Source organism: Dipodomys spectabilis, unplaced genomic scaffold, assembly GCF_019054845.1.
Source record: "Dipodomys spectabilis isolate Male_0828 unplaced genomic scaffold, ASM1905484v1 ptg000163l, whole genome shotgun sequence".
In the NCBI taxonomy this organism is placed as follows: Eukaryota; Metazoa; Chordata; class Mammalia; order Rodentia; family Heteromyidae; genus Dipodomys; species Dipodomys spectabilis.
Window position 1 is genome coordinate 6,561,025 of NW_024870840.1, and position 18,889 is coordinate 6,579,913.

General features: G+C 41.1%; 1 long non-coding RNA gene across 1 annotated transcript in view; it reads right to left on the reverse strand.

The window, feature by feature from the left end:
- Window positions 1–7,565: 7,565 nt before the first annotated feature.
- LOC122119118 overlaps window positions 7,566–18,889 on the reverse strand; it is a 73,218-nt gene continuing 61,894 nt past the window's right edge. Inside the window, exon 3 of the long non-coding RNA XR_006149509.1 lies at window positions 7,566–7,713. This is a non-coding gene — a long non-coding RNA (uncharacterized LOC122119118). The remainder of the gene's footprint in view (window positions 7,714–18,889) is intronic.

The following is an 18,889-nucleotide window of genomic DNA, read 5'->3' on the forward strand; positions in this document are numbered from 1 at the left end:
CATCTACATCTCTACATAGGCTAAATTTTGCACTGCTTGGTGTACAATTTTAGACAGTTGTACACAATTACATAACCACCACTGGGAAGATTTGGAGCATTTCAATTATTTCAAAAGGCTTCCTTACAGGCCTTTGTGGTCAGCTCCTTTCCTCACCTTCACCCTTGACAGCCACACATTTCCTGCCTTTCTAGCTTGCCTCTTCCAGAATGTCATATAAATAGGATCATGTGGCATGTAGCTTTTTCAGTCTAGACTCAGGTCTGGAGGTACCATTTGTAGCTCTGAAGGACTGACCTGATTGGCTGAGCACTGGTGCTAATGCAGTCAGGAATCAGTAAATTCCTGAAAGAAGAGGGTCAGGGGGCAAGGGAGGAAGAGAGATGCCCTGGTGCCCATCAGGGAGACTCAATATGAACTGAGGACTGATTCTGCTGCAACATCCGGATTCCTCGTGTGTTTGGATCAATAGAAAGCTTTTTACCTGGGAAAGGCTTAGAGCAAGGAATCGGCTCCCAAGGTGCTTCTGAAAAGGCAACAGATTAACTTTGCAAAAGCCTCCACAAAGGATTTAAAAAATAGTTCCATACCTAAAAAGGGGGGCAAAGATGAGGTTCTATCCTAATAAACTACATCTAAGTGTTAAGGACAACGTTAGAAAGACAGAAGTCTAACTTCTATTTCATGCAAACATTCATATGCATTATGAGTTACAATTATATCATATAAACTATAGTTATATAATTTATTGTGATATGAGGACTATAATTGTATATTATAAAAATATAATTAAAGCATTTTTTGGGGGGGGGGGTTCAGTCGTGGGGCCTGAACTCTGGGCCTGGGCGCTGTCCCTCAGCTCTTCAGCTCAAGGCTAGCGCTCTACCACTTGAGCCACAGCGCCATTTCCAGCTTTTTTCTTTTTGCTTATGTGGTGCTGAGGAATCAAACCCAGGGCCTCAGGCATGCAAGGCAAGCGCTCTACCACTGAGCCACCTTCCCAGCCCCTAATTAAAGCATTTATATGTATGTAAGTATATGTGCAATCACTGGCTTTTAACCCTGAACAAAAAGTTCAAAATAATCCTGAAATTTCTGAGTCTATACTAACTTTCTTTCTATCTTTTCTTTCTTTCTTTCTTTCTTTTGTTGTTGTTGTTGTTGTTGTTGTTGTTGTCAGTTGTGGGGATTGAACTCTGGGCCTGGGCGCTGTCCCTCAGCTCTTCAGCTCAAGGCGAGCGCTCTACCACTTGAGCTACAGCGCCACTTCCGGTTTTCTGGTGGTTCATTGGAGATAGGAGTCTCACAGTCTCTCCTGCCCGGGCTGGCTTTGAACTGAGATCCTCAGATCTCAGCCTCCTGAGTAGCTAGGATTATAGGCGTGAGCCACCAGCGCCCGGCTTGAACTAGGATCCTTAAATATCAGCCTCCTGAAGATTACAGGCATGAGCCATCAGTGCTAGCTTGTACCAACTTTCTTGACTTGAGGATATATTATCATTTTGAAGTACCAAGCATCTCAGAAATTAAAAAAAAAAAAAGACAACTACAAACTATTCAATCTTTTTGGAAGGAACATAAGTAGTCTATTTTCACTTCCCTTTTCTTAGGTCAAAATATACTGTAATACAATAAGGGCAGCTTCCCATTGGCACAGACAATGCCAAATTGCTGATGCCCTAGTAAGGTACTACCTGTCTTGACCTCTTCAGCTTTTCTGCTTTCCACATCACTTTAGAGTCTGTACTTAATGACCGGCATTTCCATATGGCAAGCCCCACACTGTGGCATTCTGTGCAAGATGACTGCTTCAGAAAACACATCCGCAGAAGTCATCAGTTCTAATGAGTAGATTAACCCAGAGCGGCCACAGAGTGATCCGCCAAAGGTACAGTTGACAAAGTCTTCATCAGTCAGTGCTGATATAAATACCATCCTCCTCCTCAAGGGATCGTTTGCAATGTGTCCCTCCAAGCTAAATCAGTACACTAATTGCAACATCAGTTATGGGCCCTTTTGGTGATGAGAGGGACAAAGATACAAGGATGTTCTTAGGCAAAGCTATTTATACATGCCTCAAGGTCCTTAATTATCGTCAGGAAGGGAAATGGGAAGAGGCAGCAAGTTGACAAGACTGAAAATTGAATCTTCCCACTGCCTGCTGTACAATTCAAGCAAGAGAAAAGGCCCTCCAGGTGCTTGGTTTCCAAAAGGAAAAAGTAGAAAACATGAAATTCTGTGCAAGTACTAACTTCTCCGTGGACAAATAATATTTCACTGTTAATGATCCTTTTTACAGTGTGTATCTTATATCATTCAAGACTCAAGGGCTGGGAAGGTGGCTCAGTGGTAGAGTGCTTGCCTTGCATGCCTGAGGCCCTGGCTTCGATTCCTCAGCACCACATAAACAGAAAGAAAAAAAAAGCCTGAAATGGCGCTGTGGCTCAAGTGGTAGAGTGCTAGCCTTGAGCTGAAGAGCTGAGGGACAGCACCCAGGCCCAGAGTTCAGGCCCCATGACCGGACCCCAAAAAAAAAAAAAAAAAAAGACTTCAACAGATTAAGACTAAACGAAAATTCAAGTTTGATAGGCCCGAAATTTTAATAAGATGTTTCAATAAAAATTCTTTTGATCCTTAAGAGTAGGAAAAAAGTCATGGAATAGAAAACTAGTTACTTAGAAGTTTTCTCAATTATAAAATCCAGACTTTGACCCATAAAAACTTCCTGTAGGGCTTGGTGATGTCTGCTGTAATCTCAGCTATTCAGGAAGCAAAGGCATGGAAGTGGCGCTGTGGCTCAAGTGGTAGAGCGCTCCCCTTGAGCTGAAGAGCTGAGGGACAGCGCCCAGGCCCAGAGTTCAGGCCCCACGACCGACAAAAAAAAAAAAAACTATACAGGAAGCAAAGGCAGGAGGATTCTAGTCCACGACCATCCCTGGCAAAAGCATAAAACCGTATCTGAAAACTAACTGGAAGCAAAACGTCTGGAAGTATGGTTCAAGTGGTAGACCACTTGCCCAGCAAGGTAAGAGCTCTGAACTCATCCTTAGTATCATAACAAATAACTTGGAATATAACATTCAATTATTAATTTTACATATTCATAAAGTGGTATGCTATATTCCAGAAGATTCAAAATATGGTACAGGAAGAACATCAAATGTAACGCATCATTGGGAAGAAATCATTATAACAATAAGTGTATTTGTTCAGTGTCAGGGACTGTGTTAAGAACTCTATTAATAAATTCTTCCAGCTACTCAGTGCACCTAGGTTATAATCTATAAGGGTAATAAAAAAAAGAAGCTATTAGTAAATTCTAGCTCAAAAGACTAATCAAGTTTCATAATATTTAAGTAGATACAAATGTTCAACTAATTTCAATGCCTTCACCCTAAAACACTATTCTGCATGTTTGTGCCAACCACATAGCTAATCATCCTCATACTTCTATATCCATACTTAAAGCAGTCAGTCTTGCCGAGTGTGGTGACTCATACTTATAACCCAAGCTACTGGGGCGTCAGACATCAGAAGGACTGTGGTTCAAGGCCACAGACAAAACTTAGTGAGATTCCATGTCAACAAATATCTGATATAATGCTGGGATAAATAAGCATAAATAAGAGAATCATGGTCCAGGCTGACCTTGAGGGGGTGGGGGAATGTGAGTCTCCATTCAAAAAAATATGAAAATCAAAGCACTGTTCAGTTGTATAACACCTGCCTCACAGGTATGATGCCCTCCAGTACCACCAAAAAAAATTATCAAGAGCTAGTTTTTAAAAATAAAGAAATTCTGTCACATCTGACATCATGATTAAATCTTGAGTACATGATACAGAGTGAAAGAAGCCAGCAACCAAAGGACAAATACTCTGATTCCATTCATATGAGATACCAACAGGTGTCCAGTTCTTAAGGACAGAAAGTAAAATGGTGGTTCTAGAGCTTGAGAGGAGGAGAAATGGGAGATTCCTGTTTATTGAGTACAGAATTCCAGTTTTATGGGATGAGAAAGTTCTGAAGAAGGTTATATAATAATGTGAATATCACTGAATTATTCTTAAAAATAGAGTAGTATATTTTATATCACATACATTTTCCATTCAAAAAAAACTAAACTGAAAAGTTATTGCCATGTATGTAGTTTCTTCTATAGCTCAACTGTCTCTAAAATACATGCCAGGGTTGTCTTCTTTCCATTTCCTGGTCTTGACCCAGTTCAGTTCAGACCTTCAGGAGATCTGAACCATTACAATGGCTTCCAAAATTTGGCCATTCCTTTTCTTTTTATCTTTTTTCTTTTTTTTTGGCCATTCCTTTTCTTCCTCTATTCCCTTTCCTGTCTCCAGCATTGTTGTTTTCTTTTGTCCTTTCATTTAAAATAGCTTAATATACAGAAAATAATAACATATACTCAACACTCAGACTTGTAAATGCTATGTCTCATATCTTTTTTGTAATCAGTGTTGATCCTCCTCTTCTCCTCCCCTGGACATGAAAAGTAATCTAAAGTTTGTATATATCATTCTGTCCATAGTTTCACAGCATACACACATAGATTTATGGGTATGTTTACGAATGTGTTGTGTACATGTATGTATATATCTACATACATACATATACAATATATATGTAAAATATTGATGTGTGTGTTTAAAAAAGTCATCCATGAGAACTGACCATGTAAATGTGAGCAAGTGGCAGAGCAAGTACAAGGCCCTGAATTCAAACCCACCACAATTAACAAAATAAATAACATAAATGCTATCAAACGCTATATACCTAACTTCTTTAGCATGCTCCTTTCATTCAAAACTAAAGTAAGATTTGTCCATGTTGATATATACTGATCCAGCTCATTTATTTTAACTACAGATAGCACCATGATTTCTTTTTCCTCTTTCTCAACCACCACCATTCAGGTTGCTTTTAATTAGTTTTATAAACAATGAAAAATTCTTTCAAATAACTGAATTTCTCTAGGCTGGCTCACCTAGAAAGACAATCACTAGACCTTAGGATCAATGAGGAACACATATATACTTCTGCATGAGGAAATGTAGCTTCAAGAGAAAGATGTGGCTAGAAGCAGTTTGATGGCTGAGAGATTAATGCCTTAACCTCTTGACCTTCCCCTCCATGTCTTAACACAGCCACAGCAGTTTCAAACACTGTTTCCTCATATTGTATTCAAAACTAAGCAGTGGGAAAGGTGCCTGAAACCAGCAAACGTTCTCCTTCTCATTAGCTAGAAATGAGTTCTTAGGCCATCATCAGACATAAGAAGAAAGACAAAGTTATTATTTGGGTTGCCTATCCACTATAGTAGAATGCAGAGAAGGCACAAGGTTTTTTTTGTTTGTTTTTGTTTTGTTTTTTTGGTGGTCGTGGGGCTTGAACTCCAGGCCTGAGTGCTGTCCCTCAGCTCTTCAGCTCAAGGAGAGCGCTCTACCACTTGAGCTACAGCACCACTTCCAGTTTTCTGGTGGTTTATTGGAGATAAGAGTTTCACGGACTTTCCTGCCCAGGCTGGCTTTGAACCAAAATCCTCAGATCTCAGCCTCCTGAGCAGCTAGGATTACAGGCATGAGCCACCACCACCCGGCAAAGGCACACGTTTTTGAGAAGGGGTTTAGGATAGTCAATCAACATGCCTGCCCTATTACAAAGTTTGCTACATAGCACTGGTAGCTCATACCTGTAATCCCAGCTTCTTAAAATGCTAAGATCTGAGGATCGAGGTTCAAAGCCATTCTGGGCAGAAAACTCTATGAGATTCTTACCTCCAACTAGCCAGCAAAAAGCCAGAGAGGTAGAGGTGTGGCTCAAGAGGTAGAACACCAGCCTTGAGTAAAAATTCCAAGCAAAAAAGCACAAGGCCCTGAATTCAAGCACCACAGCTAGCCAAAACAAAAACAAAAACAAAAAAAAAAAAACCAGCAAACTCAGATACCCTCAAGCAATGTATAAGTTTCCATTTCCAAAATTTTCTTGATATTGTCATAATCCTGCTTGTCAATCTTAAAGGTTTGAAGTTGTATCCCTTATGTTTTACTCTGATTATTAGTGAAATCTAGGCTCTCTTACATATTGTTAGTCATTTCTGCTGTAACTTTGAAAATAGGCACATATCATCAGGCCCACCTTATTTCATTGAAAGTAGTATCAGGAACAATTTTGCCTAAATTATCCTGGATCTGTGATCCTCCTGATCTCAGCCACCACATAGCTGGGATGTGAGACCTGAACTATCTTGCCTAGTTATTGGTTGAAAAGGGATTTCAAAACTTTTTGTCAAGGCAGAACCTGAATCATGATCTAATCTCAGTCTCTGAAGTATATGGGATTACAGGCACGAGCCACTGTACCCAGCTCTATCGTGCAATTTCTAGATCATATTCTTTTGCTTCTAGCTATTTTTCAAGTGGGGCTTTGCCTTTATGCCTTTGTACTCTTTTTATTCCCTCTACTTGCTTAAAAATTTTAAATTATACTTTATTATTTTACCAATTACTCTTTATTGATGCTACTTAAATAAGAACCTAATATGAATCAACTCTTCTATTTCCTTTCAGGAAAAGAATACCTTGGCCGCTTAAAATGCTTTAATTCTAATCTCTCCTTTCGTTTTTCCATACTATTTTCCAATATTTCCTTGGTTTTAAATGCCCAAAATATTTTTATCTTAATAGACTACAAACATGTTTACCAATTTACTTTTTACTAGTCATTAGTAAATAATAGTTTGCTAACAAGGCGTTCTTCTTCAATGTGGAAAATTCCCAAACAAGCTCCTATATATAATCTTTCTATTCTCTGCTGAATATATTGATTCATATGTGCAATATTCTGTCCTTAAGCATTAGCAACTCATTCAAAGTAATTGTAAATTATAAATTGTAAGGAAAGCAAAGATATCTGCAGGCAGCTCAGTTATGACCTCCTTCTAGAAACACACTCAGAAAGGCTTAAAAATACTTATCCTACCCACTCTCCCTCACATCAGCCCGCCCTATCCTCCAACCTTACAATTCCACTGGATGCTGAAACCCCACTAACAGGCACCTCTCATATAGTCTTATTGTCTTTGATCATAATGGTTTTGTGGCATGTTTCTATCTCCTTCTGCCCTACTAAAAATAATTATCAATTTAACACTGAAATCTGAGCTCAGAGCTTAGTTGGAGTTTGAGAAAAATCAGTGTGAGTCCCAGCTCTAGTGTGAAACAACTTAGGGTGGGTCTCTCACACCTAAAATGTCAGTAAATGGTATTAATAATGAGTAGACAGTGGCTGCATTATTAGTCTTGCAGCATTTTCTCCTAGCACCAATAGGAGCAGGGGTATCACACTAGAGTTTTCTTTGCCTGATGTAATCTGATGTAGTCTAGATAGGTGTTTCTTGCTTGCCTTTGGTTGTGGTCAAACATCTCTGACTAAGAATGTTCTAGAAATGCCAAGAAAGATCATGCTGTTTCCCTGAGTTTCTGATGGCACAACTTAGTGATGAGTATGGTGCTGAGGGAGGGGAGCCAGCCTGCTGCCACACCCACCTTGGCAGGAAGAGTTACTGTCTTTGCTGATGCATTTTCATATCAACTGTGGCTCATCTCCAATAAATATCAAAGGTCTGTCCTTCTTTTCGTTGCTTGCCCTCGGCTTCATTCTTCACTTTATCCCCTCCGTCCTTCTTCTGGCACAATTTCCCTGCCAGGCAAAAGAAAACATTGACCGCTAAGATTTCTCTGTGGACACAGGGAGGCCAAATACCCAGTCAAGGGATTCAAACAGGTTTCTCTCAGGTGACAATGTCTGAGCTTCACAAGGAGATGTGAAGCAGGCAAGCTGCGAGCTGATATAAAAGAACAGCCTGCTCTTTACTGCTGGTTCCTGGATCCTAGTGACACCATAGCCAAAGGAGGTGCCTATAAATGACTTTTGCTAAAAGTACTAACTCTTCACTTGGGCCTGCAAATGCTCCTTCAGTTTGCTTCTGTGTTTGCTCGGAGCCATTTGCTCCTACAGTTACATAGCAAGTCACCTTCTAAGAACAGGCCAGACCGATAGACATCTTGGGACAAGAGTGGAATCTATTCCCTGGGCACCAACTTTTTGTTTTGTGTGTGTGTGTGTCCGGTCATGGGGCCTGAATTCTGGACCTGGGCGCTGTCCCTCAGCTCTTCACCTCAAGGCTAGCACTCTACCACTTGAGCCACAGTGCCACTTCCGGCTTTTTTTCTTTTTGCTTATGTGGTGCTGAGGAATCAAACCCAGGGCCCCATGCATGCAAGGCAAGTGCTCTACCACTGAGCCACCTTCCCAGTCCCCAACTTTTTTTTTCCTAGTGACAAAGCCAGCAAAGCCTTGCCTGACCAACCAGACCACATTGCCTGCATGGTTCAAAAGTTATGCATACTTTTGGCCCCTATCCAATCCTTTCTGTATTTATATGTGGAGCTCATGTCCGTAGCCCAAACTTGGGCTCAAGTGCTTACTTTGCCTCTTCCTTCCATGTGTCCATGTTGCATCATAAAGCTCCTATCTTTACCACCCCACATCCCTGTGTTTGGTGTTTTGGGGTGAGTATCAGACCTGACACATTGGAACCCCACTATAAAGAGCCATAAACAGTGGCACTTGATCTGTGCTGCCAACGAGGCAAAAACGGGACTGGGTCACAAGCACCCTGAGAAAGGTGGAGGCAGCTCAAACTTAGGGAAAGTTCTCTATCCCTGCAATGGTAAGTCCTGCCGTTCTTGTGGGAAGGTTAAATACATGCAGATTGTTCAACAAATTTAGAAGTTCTTGGGGTTTTATGAAATCCTCATGGCTGGCCAACGGTGATCAATTCAACCCTCAGCTGCTCTCCCCTCCCCAGAAATGGAGAAGGGGGAGCTGAAGGTTCCAATGCTCCAATCCCTGGGTTGGTTCCCTTGGCAACCAATCTTACTCTACAACTCTCCAAGTGCCTCTAGCCATCAGTCCTTTCATTAACCTCCCCAAACACATCATTTCCAAGAATCTAAGCATTTTAGAAGCTATATGCCAGGAAGTGGGGGCAGAAGCTAAATATCTATTTCTTACTGTGTCAAACCCACTTACATTTTCAAAGGCCTCAACAGTGTCATTTGCAAAGGTAGGAGGAATTGGGAAGTGGGGGAGCAGCATTCTAAACACAATTCCCCTCACTGTTATGACAAGTCTTTGCTATTTATTTTTAAACAACTGTACAAGAAAAGGAAATGAAATGCCCTCAGAGACTTTACAAAGTCCCATAAGTTTGTCTGGGGTTGGGGTGGTTTGGTTTGTGGAAAGCTGTTCTCACCGTCCAGAGCCGTGATGGACAAATGCTGTGACATGCCCTCAGTAACCCAGCAAGCCTTGGGCAGCCAACCTAGCTGAGGAGGAGCCAGCACTGTAGTCAAGGCTTCTAGTTTCTAAAAACAGAAATAGTATGGGGGTGGGGGGAGAGTTATAGGGATATTTTAACCGGTGCTAAGGAGATAAGGAGGATAGGGCCAACCCCAACCTCAATCCGGCCAGATTAAACCAGAGGAGAAGAGTAAATGGAACTTTAGGGGTACCAAGGCCAAGAAAAGAGAATGTCCTCCCTCCATTGTGAGTGTAGGAAGTGAGGAGGACACCCTAGCCACCTATTGGTCAGCCTCCTGTGTCCCTGGAAAAAGTGTAGGTTGCTAGCCACTGAGCTCAGCCCCCCATCCCAGGGAGCAATCCGATGTCATAACACCCCACTTTGTCCATGGGTTCACTCTCTGTGGTTTCAGTTACCCACAGTCATCCTTGGTCCAAAAATAATACATGGAAAATTCCAGAAATAAATGTCATAAGTTTTAAATAACTTTTATTACAATAGCCTGATACAACTGTGTAATTTTATTATCGTTGCTGTTAACTTCTTACTGTCCCTAGTTTATAAAGCTTGTTATATTGTACACATATATTATCGATTGGATAGGTATAAGCAAAAAACATACTATCTGAAGTCTGAAAGTCTTTCATCTTCTGTGGTTTAGGAGCACTACTATACCTATTACTAGTCCATCAATCAACAAAATCAGTTTTTCTCTTTGGTGCTGAGGATTAAACATAGAGCCTTACACATTCTAAGCAAGTACTCTACCACTAAACTCCACCCTCCCAAACTCCCCACATACTTCTTATTTTCCAGAAAGGAAATAGCATAGCACCATAGCAGTGAATTTACAACTTTACTAGCAGCCTTGCTGACCAGCACCATAAGAAGCAATCCCATCTGTTTTGTGGAGGACATCCAACTCAATATGAGATTTCTCTGCTTCCTACTAGATCAATCTATGCTTTGCCTAGTAGTAGCCAACATCATATAACAAACGACAGGTTAATCTGGGTGTGGTAGTACACACTCATAGTTTCAGCTTCTTCCCAGGCAGATGTAGGAGCATCTTGAGTTTGAAAACAGCTTGAGGCAAATTAACACAACCTTATCTCAAAAACAAAATTAAAAGGCTGAAGGACTAGGAACATAGCTCCATAGTCTGTTACATGCCTACCAAGCTTGAGGTCCTGGGTTCAATTCCCAGCAAAAATAAAATAAAATTAACATGGCAACTGCAGAACCTTCTAAACAAGATTAAAAAACTATTTGAATGGGCAGCTGGGTAGAAATGTAACTGGACAAAAGGGTATGATCTAGTGGGAGTGGGTCAAAAAAGGAAGGTGTGACTGCTGTGATTCTTTGTGGTCTCTATAGAGCATTCCTTATACCCAGATATGGACAGAATCCTCTGGAATGAGGGCCTTATGATCACCTATCCTACACAATGGCTCCAGTAATATTTCTAGGCTTTGTGGCTTACTTCAAGGGAAATGAGTTCTAGTTTCTATCATCATGGTGGTGATGAGAAATTCTAGTTTCTATGATTTACATTTAAGAGGAAGGAAAGAAAAAGAAAAAGGAGAAGAAGGTCAGAGAGAATGCTTAGTACTGAAAGGGCTTCAAAGCACCATACTTTGAAGTATCCTTTTCTGAGCCCCACCAGTTCAAAAGGAGGTTTTGCTAGCATGAGTCACTGCTGCTGGGTCACACGTCTTGCTGCTAAGATCTCTACCTAAAACACCTTCTTATGCCGGGTGCTAGTGGCTCACACTTGTAATCCTAGCTACTTGGGAGGATGAGATCTGAGGATCACAGTTCAAAGCCAGCCTGGGCAGGAAAGGCTGTGAGATTCTTATCTCCAATTAACCACCAGAAAACCAGAAGTGGTGGAGTAGCTCAAGTGGTAGAGCACTAGCCTTGAGTGAAGAGCTGAGGGACAGCGCCCAAGCCCAGAGTTCAAGCCCCACAACTGAAAAAAAAAAAAATGAGGATTAAAATTTTTTTAAGTATTCACTGGAGGTTAGAGGGCATGAAGCCTGAAGAGGTATCTCACAGAGAGGTTCTCTGAGGGTGACGGGTCTGGTCACAATTATACCAGTTACCAGCTGCCTTCAAACCCAAATCTGCCAAGTGACTATGGACAAGTTCTAAAAACCTAGAAGCCTCATGATCTTCTCCTCTAAAGAAAGATGTTATCTCTCCCAGGGGGGCTCAGGGGAGGAGTGAATAAAATCATACAATTTGATTTCAAACTGTTCTGTCAAATTCTGTATCATAATTTGTTAGACAGGTAAAATACATACTTTAATTCTGGGTTTTTTTAATACTTTAAAATTTTAACAAATTGGGCAATTATTTTGGATCTATCATCTGTTACCATAACTGGCTGCTGCTTATCATCCACACAACATCAAGACTTAAGACAAATGGACTGATGTCATCTGGAACTCTTCTTTTGAAGAGTTTCTTTTGACCATGGTTTATCTGGAATGGAGACATTGCTTTTTAAGAAAAAAAAAAATGTCATGAAGGTTGTCTAAAAATAAAGTGCATTTGAACTCAAAAAATTTTTAAATTAAAAAAAATAAAATTTTAGACCTCAATCTTTTTTTTTTTTGTCAGTCGTGGGGCTTGATCTCTGGGCTTGAGTGCTGTCCCTACGCTCTTCAGCTCAAGGCAAGCGCTCTACCACTTGAGCCACAGCACCACTTCCGGTTTTCGAGTGATTTATTGGAGATAAGAGCTGCACGGACTTTCCTGCCCCGGCTGGCTTTGAACTGCAATCCTCAGATCTCAGCCTCCTGAGTAGCTAGGATTACAGGCGTGAGCCACCAGCACCTGGCTAGACCTCAATCTTAATTGAACTTTTACTGTTGTGGCATAATAAGGAGTCCTGGGTTGGGATTACAAAAAAAGTAATTAACTGAGCAACCGAGTTACTCAATCCCTCTGTACCTCAGTTTTCCTTAGAGTTAACATTATGAATACTATAGGCTTTTCTCTTTCAAAACGTAAGACAATGAGAAGAGAAAGAGATCATATATTGCAAGATGCAATTGGTGAGAAAGATGTTACAGGTACTACTCAATGGTGGGCTTGTTTTTTGGTTTTGTTTTTTTTTTGGGGTCCGGTTGTGGGGCCTGAACTCTGGGCCTGGGCGCTGTCCCTCAGCTCTTCAGCTCAAGGCTAGCATTCTACCACTTGAGCCACAGTGCTACTGCCAGCTTTTTTCTTTTTGCTTATGTGGTGCTGAGGAATCAAACCTAGGACCTCAGGCATGCAAGGAAAGCGCTCTACCACTGAGCCACCTTCCCAGCCCTGGTGGGTTTGTTTTACTTCCTGCATTACAGACCTTCCAGGTCACAATCCAGACTGCAGTCTCAATTTCTCTTGCCACCCTAAGCATATGCCCAGAAGTATTTGGTTGGGGCAGATCATAGACATACTGATCATAGTCAAAGCCACCATTTATTGGATCTTCTGTGTGTCTAATCCTGTGCTGAACACTGCACAAATATTGTCTCACAACACTACATGGCAGGGGGCAATTACTTCCCATACGTAATTATTTACCATCACACAGCTGATAACCCGAGATTGTGTGCCAATACTGGGCTCACATAGTCAGTCAGTATCCTCTCACTGTCCTTTGTTGGATGCCCTTGGGAAAGGAACAAGGTAACTTGGATTTGATGATACCCAAGCCTGGCTCTTAAGTCTTCATGCTAACCTGCATGAAGGTGTCTTTCAAGCAAATTTAATTATTCCCCAATTCCCACCCTTACTCCTCTAAAATAATTGTGATTGCAAAATATTTGATGTAATTTAATCTCTCTTCCTTAACCTAAAGTTATTTTTTAAATATAAGTAACATGCTGTTTCCAGAATGAAATATTTTAATTCTAGAGTTAAAAAGAGTGACATAAAATATGTCACAGTAAGATAGAGAGAGACAGAGAGAGAGAGAAAGTTTTTAATGTCTCCTCTCACCCCTTAAAAAAGAAAAAGGAAAACAAAAAGCAACAGAGAGAATTTTTCCCAGGACCTGAGCTCAAGACATGGCTGATAGCAGAGCCTCACAAGCAGAGCCTGTGTCAGAAGAACAGAGCTGCTGCCAAGAAGCCAGGCCATTTCCCTGCACTGTTGGAATGAGGCCAGAGTGCTGATTGTAGCTTTTAGGAAGGACCTCTCAGGGTAAGATGCTCCCCACAGATAATAATCATGGCCTACAGGGATAACTAGGCCGTTACTTTATTTTACTTTATTTAGTTCTACATTTTTTGTTATTTTATTTTATTATTTTCGCTTTTAATGCTAAGGATAGAACCCAAGGTCTGGCACTTGCTGGGCAAGCTACACCCCAGCCAATAAATTTAACTTAAAGAGGAAAAGAGAAACAAAAATGGGAGGCAGGTGACCTTAAAGATTAAACCCTGTTTTTTACTAACCCTGTTTTTAACCCAAGACCAACCCTACAAGAATTCATTATAAGTCTGATCTTCAGGAAATCATGCAAGCTCTTCCACAGAAAGACCTGTGGGGCCCCAGAATGGTCTCAAGTCTTTGAGAAATGTCCACAGAAAAGGAGTAATTAGTGAAAAGAAAGAAACAGCACCCTGGAAGAGTGCCAATAACTCACCATAATTTGCTTGACCCAGGTCCCTGGAAATAAATGACTTTCTCTAATTCAAGAAGTTTCATAGCTGACAAACTGGGTTTATTTCCCTTAGATTCCTACGAATAGTTCTTCCACTAGCATATAGCAAGCAGTAAACTGGACCAGCTTTCCTGTCATTTGGGTCTGGAATCAAGTATTCCTGAGACCTTGACCAGTCATCTACCTGCCCTGAAGCTTTGCTCAAAGATGCAACTATGAACCATTATTGTTCCTACCTTGCCGGGTTGCTTGGAAGATGAGATACAATACAATGACCTTAGTGAAGTACCTTTCATACAACCATCACTCAATAAACAAAGGAAATATTAAAAGAAAGAATGAAAGAAACTGGCAAAGAGTCCAGGTGTACAGTTGCTAAGACATAGAGGTGCCACAGGCGACAGGTGATGAAACGTCAGTATTAAACCACATATATAGAGTCTCAAAAACAATCTTTGCTCTTCTCTACCCTTTAGGCCACACCTCCAGTCCTATTTCTCACTCATTTTGTTAAGTTATCTTTATTTCTCTGGACCTGGCTCCTTGTCTCCCTGAGGAGGACAATGAGCACACAACATCAGCAATCCAGAGGGGACACAGCTTTCTCAATAACCCAACAATCCCATTCAATGTCATAGGAAGCAGGGCTGGGAAAGGAGGGAGAATATAAGTTTGCCCAGAAAGTGAATCAATGCATGCCAGACTTTAGGACCACTTTATGGGACATGTAATCCATGGGACAAAATAAAGGGATTAACAGTGATACAGAGAACCAGGCATGGTAACTCACACCAGTAATTCCAGCGTTCAGGAGGCTGAGGCAAGAGGATCATTGAGATCAAGGCTAATCTGGGCTACCTAGTGGACTACAAGCCTTCTTAGGCTGCCTAGTGAGACCCTGTCTCAAGAAAACAAGACCAAAAAAAAATCAAAATGTAGTAATATAGGAAAAATAAAAATTTAAATAGAAGACTGGCTGACCCTGTTGGTTGCATTTGAACTATTTTGTAAAGCTTTGTTAAGGTGCAAGAAATGAGTGACACGTAATTTTTGCTGTCTAGAACTGATTTTAATTTACTCCCATTCTTTCAACTATAGGAAAAAAACAAACAACCATTTGCAATTGATTTCAATACTCCTTTACTCTTACAAATCTGTGCAGCTTAACTTTTCCTTTGGGTTGAATTAATCCCTCAAAACAAATGCCTTAATGCCTGTAGCTATGAATAAGAGCTTATTTAAAAATAGGGTCTTTACTGATGAACAAGTTACATAATTAAAGTGGACTTTGGTCCAAACAATATCCTTATAGAAAGGGAAAATTGGGGCACAGAAAAAAATGTGTACACACACACACAAAATCATTTGAAGAGAAAGTCTAGTCATTGGGGCATTCTCTTGAAAGGTTTATCGAGACTCTATCTCCTAGAAGAAAGTGTAAAAAAAGGCTACATGACATTAATCATTTGGTAATGATTTCTTGAAGATGACACTGACAGCACAGACAACAGAAGGAAAAAACATAAAAATTGGACTTGAGGAAAAGTTCAAATGTGTATGTATCAGAAAGTAAGGGATAGGGGCTGGGAAGGTGGCTCAGTGGTAGAGCACTTGCCTTGCATGCCTGAGGCCCTGGGTTCGATTCCTCAGCACCACATAAGCAAAAAGAAAAAAGCCGGAAGTGGCGCTGTGGCTCAAGTGGTAGAGTGCTAGCCTTGAGCTGAAGAGCTGAGGGACAGCGCCCAGGCCCAGGGTTCAGGCCCCACGACCGGACCCAAAAAAAAAAAAGTAAGGGATATAGCTCAAGAGAGTTTGTGTAGTAAGCTCAAAGCCCTGAATTCAAACTCCAGTCTTCTCTCCAAAAAAAAAAAAAGACAATATCAAACTGAACACAGCATATCTATAACCCCAGGTACTAGTAAATCTGAGGCCACAGGACCATAAGTTAGATGCCATCCTAGGTAACTTAGCAAGATCATGTCTCAAAAATACATATATACATACATATATACATACATACATACAAAATCAATACAATAAAATAAAAGGCAACCTACAGAATATAAAAAAGTATTTGCAAATCAGATATCTGATATGGTATTAATATCAGTAATAGTCATTAAAAAAATTTTTTTTCAGTTGTAGGGCTTGAATTCTGGGCTTGGGCACTATCCCTACTCTCTTCAGCTCAAGGCAAGTGCTCTACCACTTGAGCCACAGTGCCACCTCCAGTTTTCTGGTGGTTTATTGGAGATAAGAGTCTCATGGACTTTTCCTGACCGGGTTGGCTTTGAACCACGATCCTCAGATCTCAGCCTCCTGAGTAGCTAGGATTAGAGGCGTGAGCCACCAGTACCTGGCTCATTTTTAAATCTTTAAAACTCAGCAACAACTTGATTTTAAAGTGGACAAATTACTTGAATATACATTGTTCCAAAGAATATACACAAACGGCCAAAAAGCATATGAAAAAGTAACCAATAGCACCAATCCCCATGTAGTGATGGCTATTATACCAAAATGGTGCTGGTGAAGGAGATTTAGAGGAATCAGGAGCCTTGCTGTGGGGGCAGGAATATACAACTATACAGCCACTATGGAAAACAACTTGGTGGTTCCTCAAAGAATTCAAAAATGGGAATTACTAGATGATATATCAATTCTATTTCTGAGGACATACCCCAAAGATCTGAAACAAGCATCTTGAAGATAAACATGTTTATAAACTCATGTTTATAGTTGCATTAATCACTATGGCCAATGGTTCCACTGACAGATGAGCTGGCCAATAACAGCATAAGACCATGCAAGGAAATCCTTCTTTTTTTTGTTGTACTGGGATTTGAACTCAAGACCTCATGTTTGCTAGGCAGCTAAGTTTGCTACCACTCAAGCCATGCCACCAAGTCCTTTTTTTTTCTTTAGTTACATGTTAGATAAGATTTTGCGGGCTGGGAAGGTGGCTCAGTGGTAGAGCACTTGCCTTGCATGCCTGAGGCCCTGGGTTCGATTCCCCAGCACCACATAAGCAAAAAGAAAAAAGCCGGAAGTGGCACTATGGCTCAAGTGGTAGAGTGCTAGCCTTGAGCTGAAGAGCTCAGGGACAGTGCCCAGGCCTAGAGTTCAGGCACCCCGACTGGACCCCCCCCCCCAAAAAAAAAAAAAGATTTTGCATTTCAGTCCCCGGCCAGGCTTAGACAATGATTATTCTTCTTAGATCTCCCTTCCATTCTATCAATGCACCACCATATCCAGCTTGGTTTATTTTTTGTTTGTTCTCTCATTGTTGATGGTGGTGGTGGGGCTTGAACTCAGGGCCGGCGCTGTCTGTGAGCTTTTGTGCTCAAGGCTAGCACTCTGCACTTAAGAGTCACAGCTCTACTTCCAGTTTTCTGGTGGTTAATTGGAGATAACAGTCGCATGTACTTTCCTGACCTGGTTGGCTTCAAAACATGATCCTCAGATCTCAACCTCCTGAGTAGCTGGGATCAGAGGCATGAGCTACCAGTACCTGGCCATATCCAGCTTTTTAATTCAAATCAAACCTTGCTAACTTTTTGCCCTGGCTGACCTCAAACTATATTATTGAATTTGAGGTCTATCCCTGTCTCCAGCATAGCTGGGACAACAATATGCATGCCCATATAACAGAGTATTAGTACCCTTAAAGGGAAAGGAAACTCTGCTTCAGCAGATATTATACTAAGTGAGACAGACAAACAAATACCATATGAATCCATTTATATGAGCTACTTAAAGTAATGAAAAAATCACAGAAGCAGCCAGGTATGAGGGCAGACACCTATAATCCCATCAGCACTAGGGAGACAGAGGTAGGAGGATCTTAGTTCAAGGCTGCTCTGAGAGACACAGGGAATTCCAGGCCAACCTGAGCTACACAAGGAAACCCTTGTCCTGAAAAACAATGTTTTGGTTTTTTTAGAGACAGAAAGTAGAATAGTGGGCTGGAGAGAGCTGGGTGAGGAGAAATAAATATTCATTAAGTAATGAACCTATATTTATCATTTCAAATTTCAACACTTTTGTATTTTTTATTAATTATAATTTTTAATGTAGAAATATATGGAGTTCAGTATGATAATCCACTTTAATGACTAAACCAGGGGAGATGACATTTTTAAGTCTCCATTCACCTCCTTATATGTTGAGTAAGGCAGCAATACTGGAGGAACTAAATGAGATCATGTTTGGAAAGTACTTGCTATGGGTCAGGTGGCTTTGGAGACTATTCTCTTACTGTGCCTGCACTGCTGTTCTACCTCTCCAATAGTATTGAGTGTCCCTCTTACCACAGAGTGCAGTCATCAAAGTCTCCCCTCCACTAAAATCTCAGCTCCTCCTCTTCCTGCCATCAAAAGCAAGTGAGCTCCTTGGGGGCCCCCATTCCCTAGTGGAGTTCTACTCAAGTTAGCCCTGTCCCCCTCCCCAGGCTCTGAGCTCTTTGATGTTCACGTGGTCGCCTGTCAGAGCAGGAAGATAAAACCCCACTTGTTCCCTCTCTCTCCACAATAAGACCTTTGGCAACTTAGAGGAACTCAGATAAAAGGCTGGACCTTTTTTTCCCCCCTCTCTTTTCTTTTTTTTTTCTTCAGTAACAAATGGTAGTTTGTCTTTCCCAGCAGCTACTTCAGAGCCATACCAGCATCAAAGAACATGAAACTCAAGTCAGGGAGCTCTGTGCTGTCCCATGGGGAGTGCAGCTGGCTGTGGGGCACAGAAAGTGGAGATGAGAAAAGAGAACTGTGTGCAAAAAGCATCCCTTGGCTCACACACACACACACACACACACACACACACACACACACACACATTTGTTTCCTTAACATTTC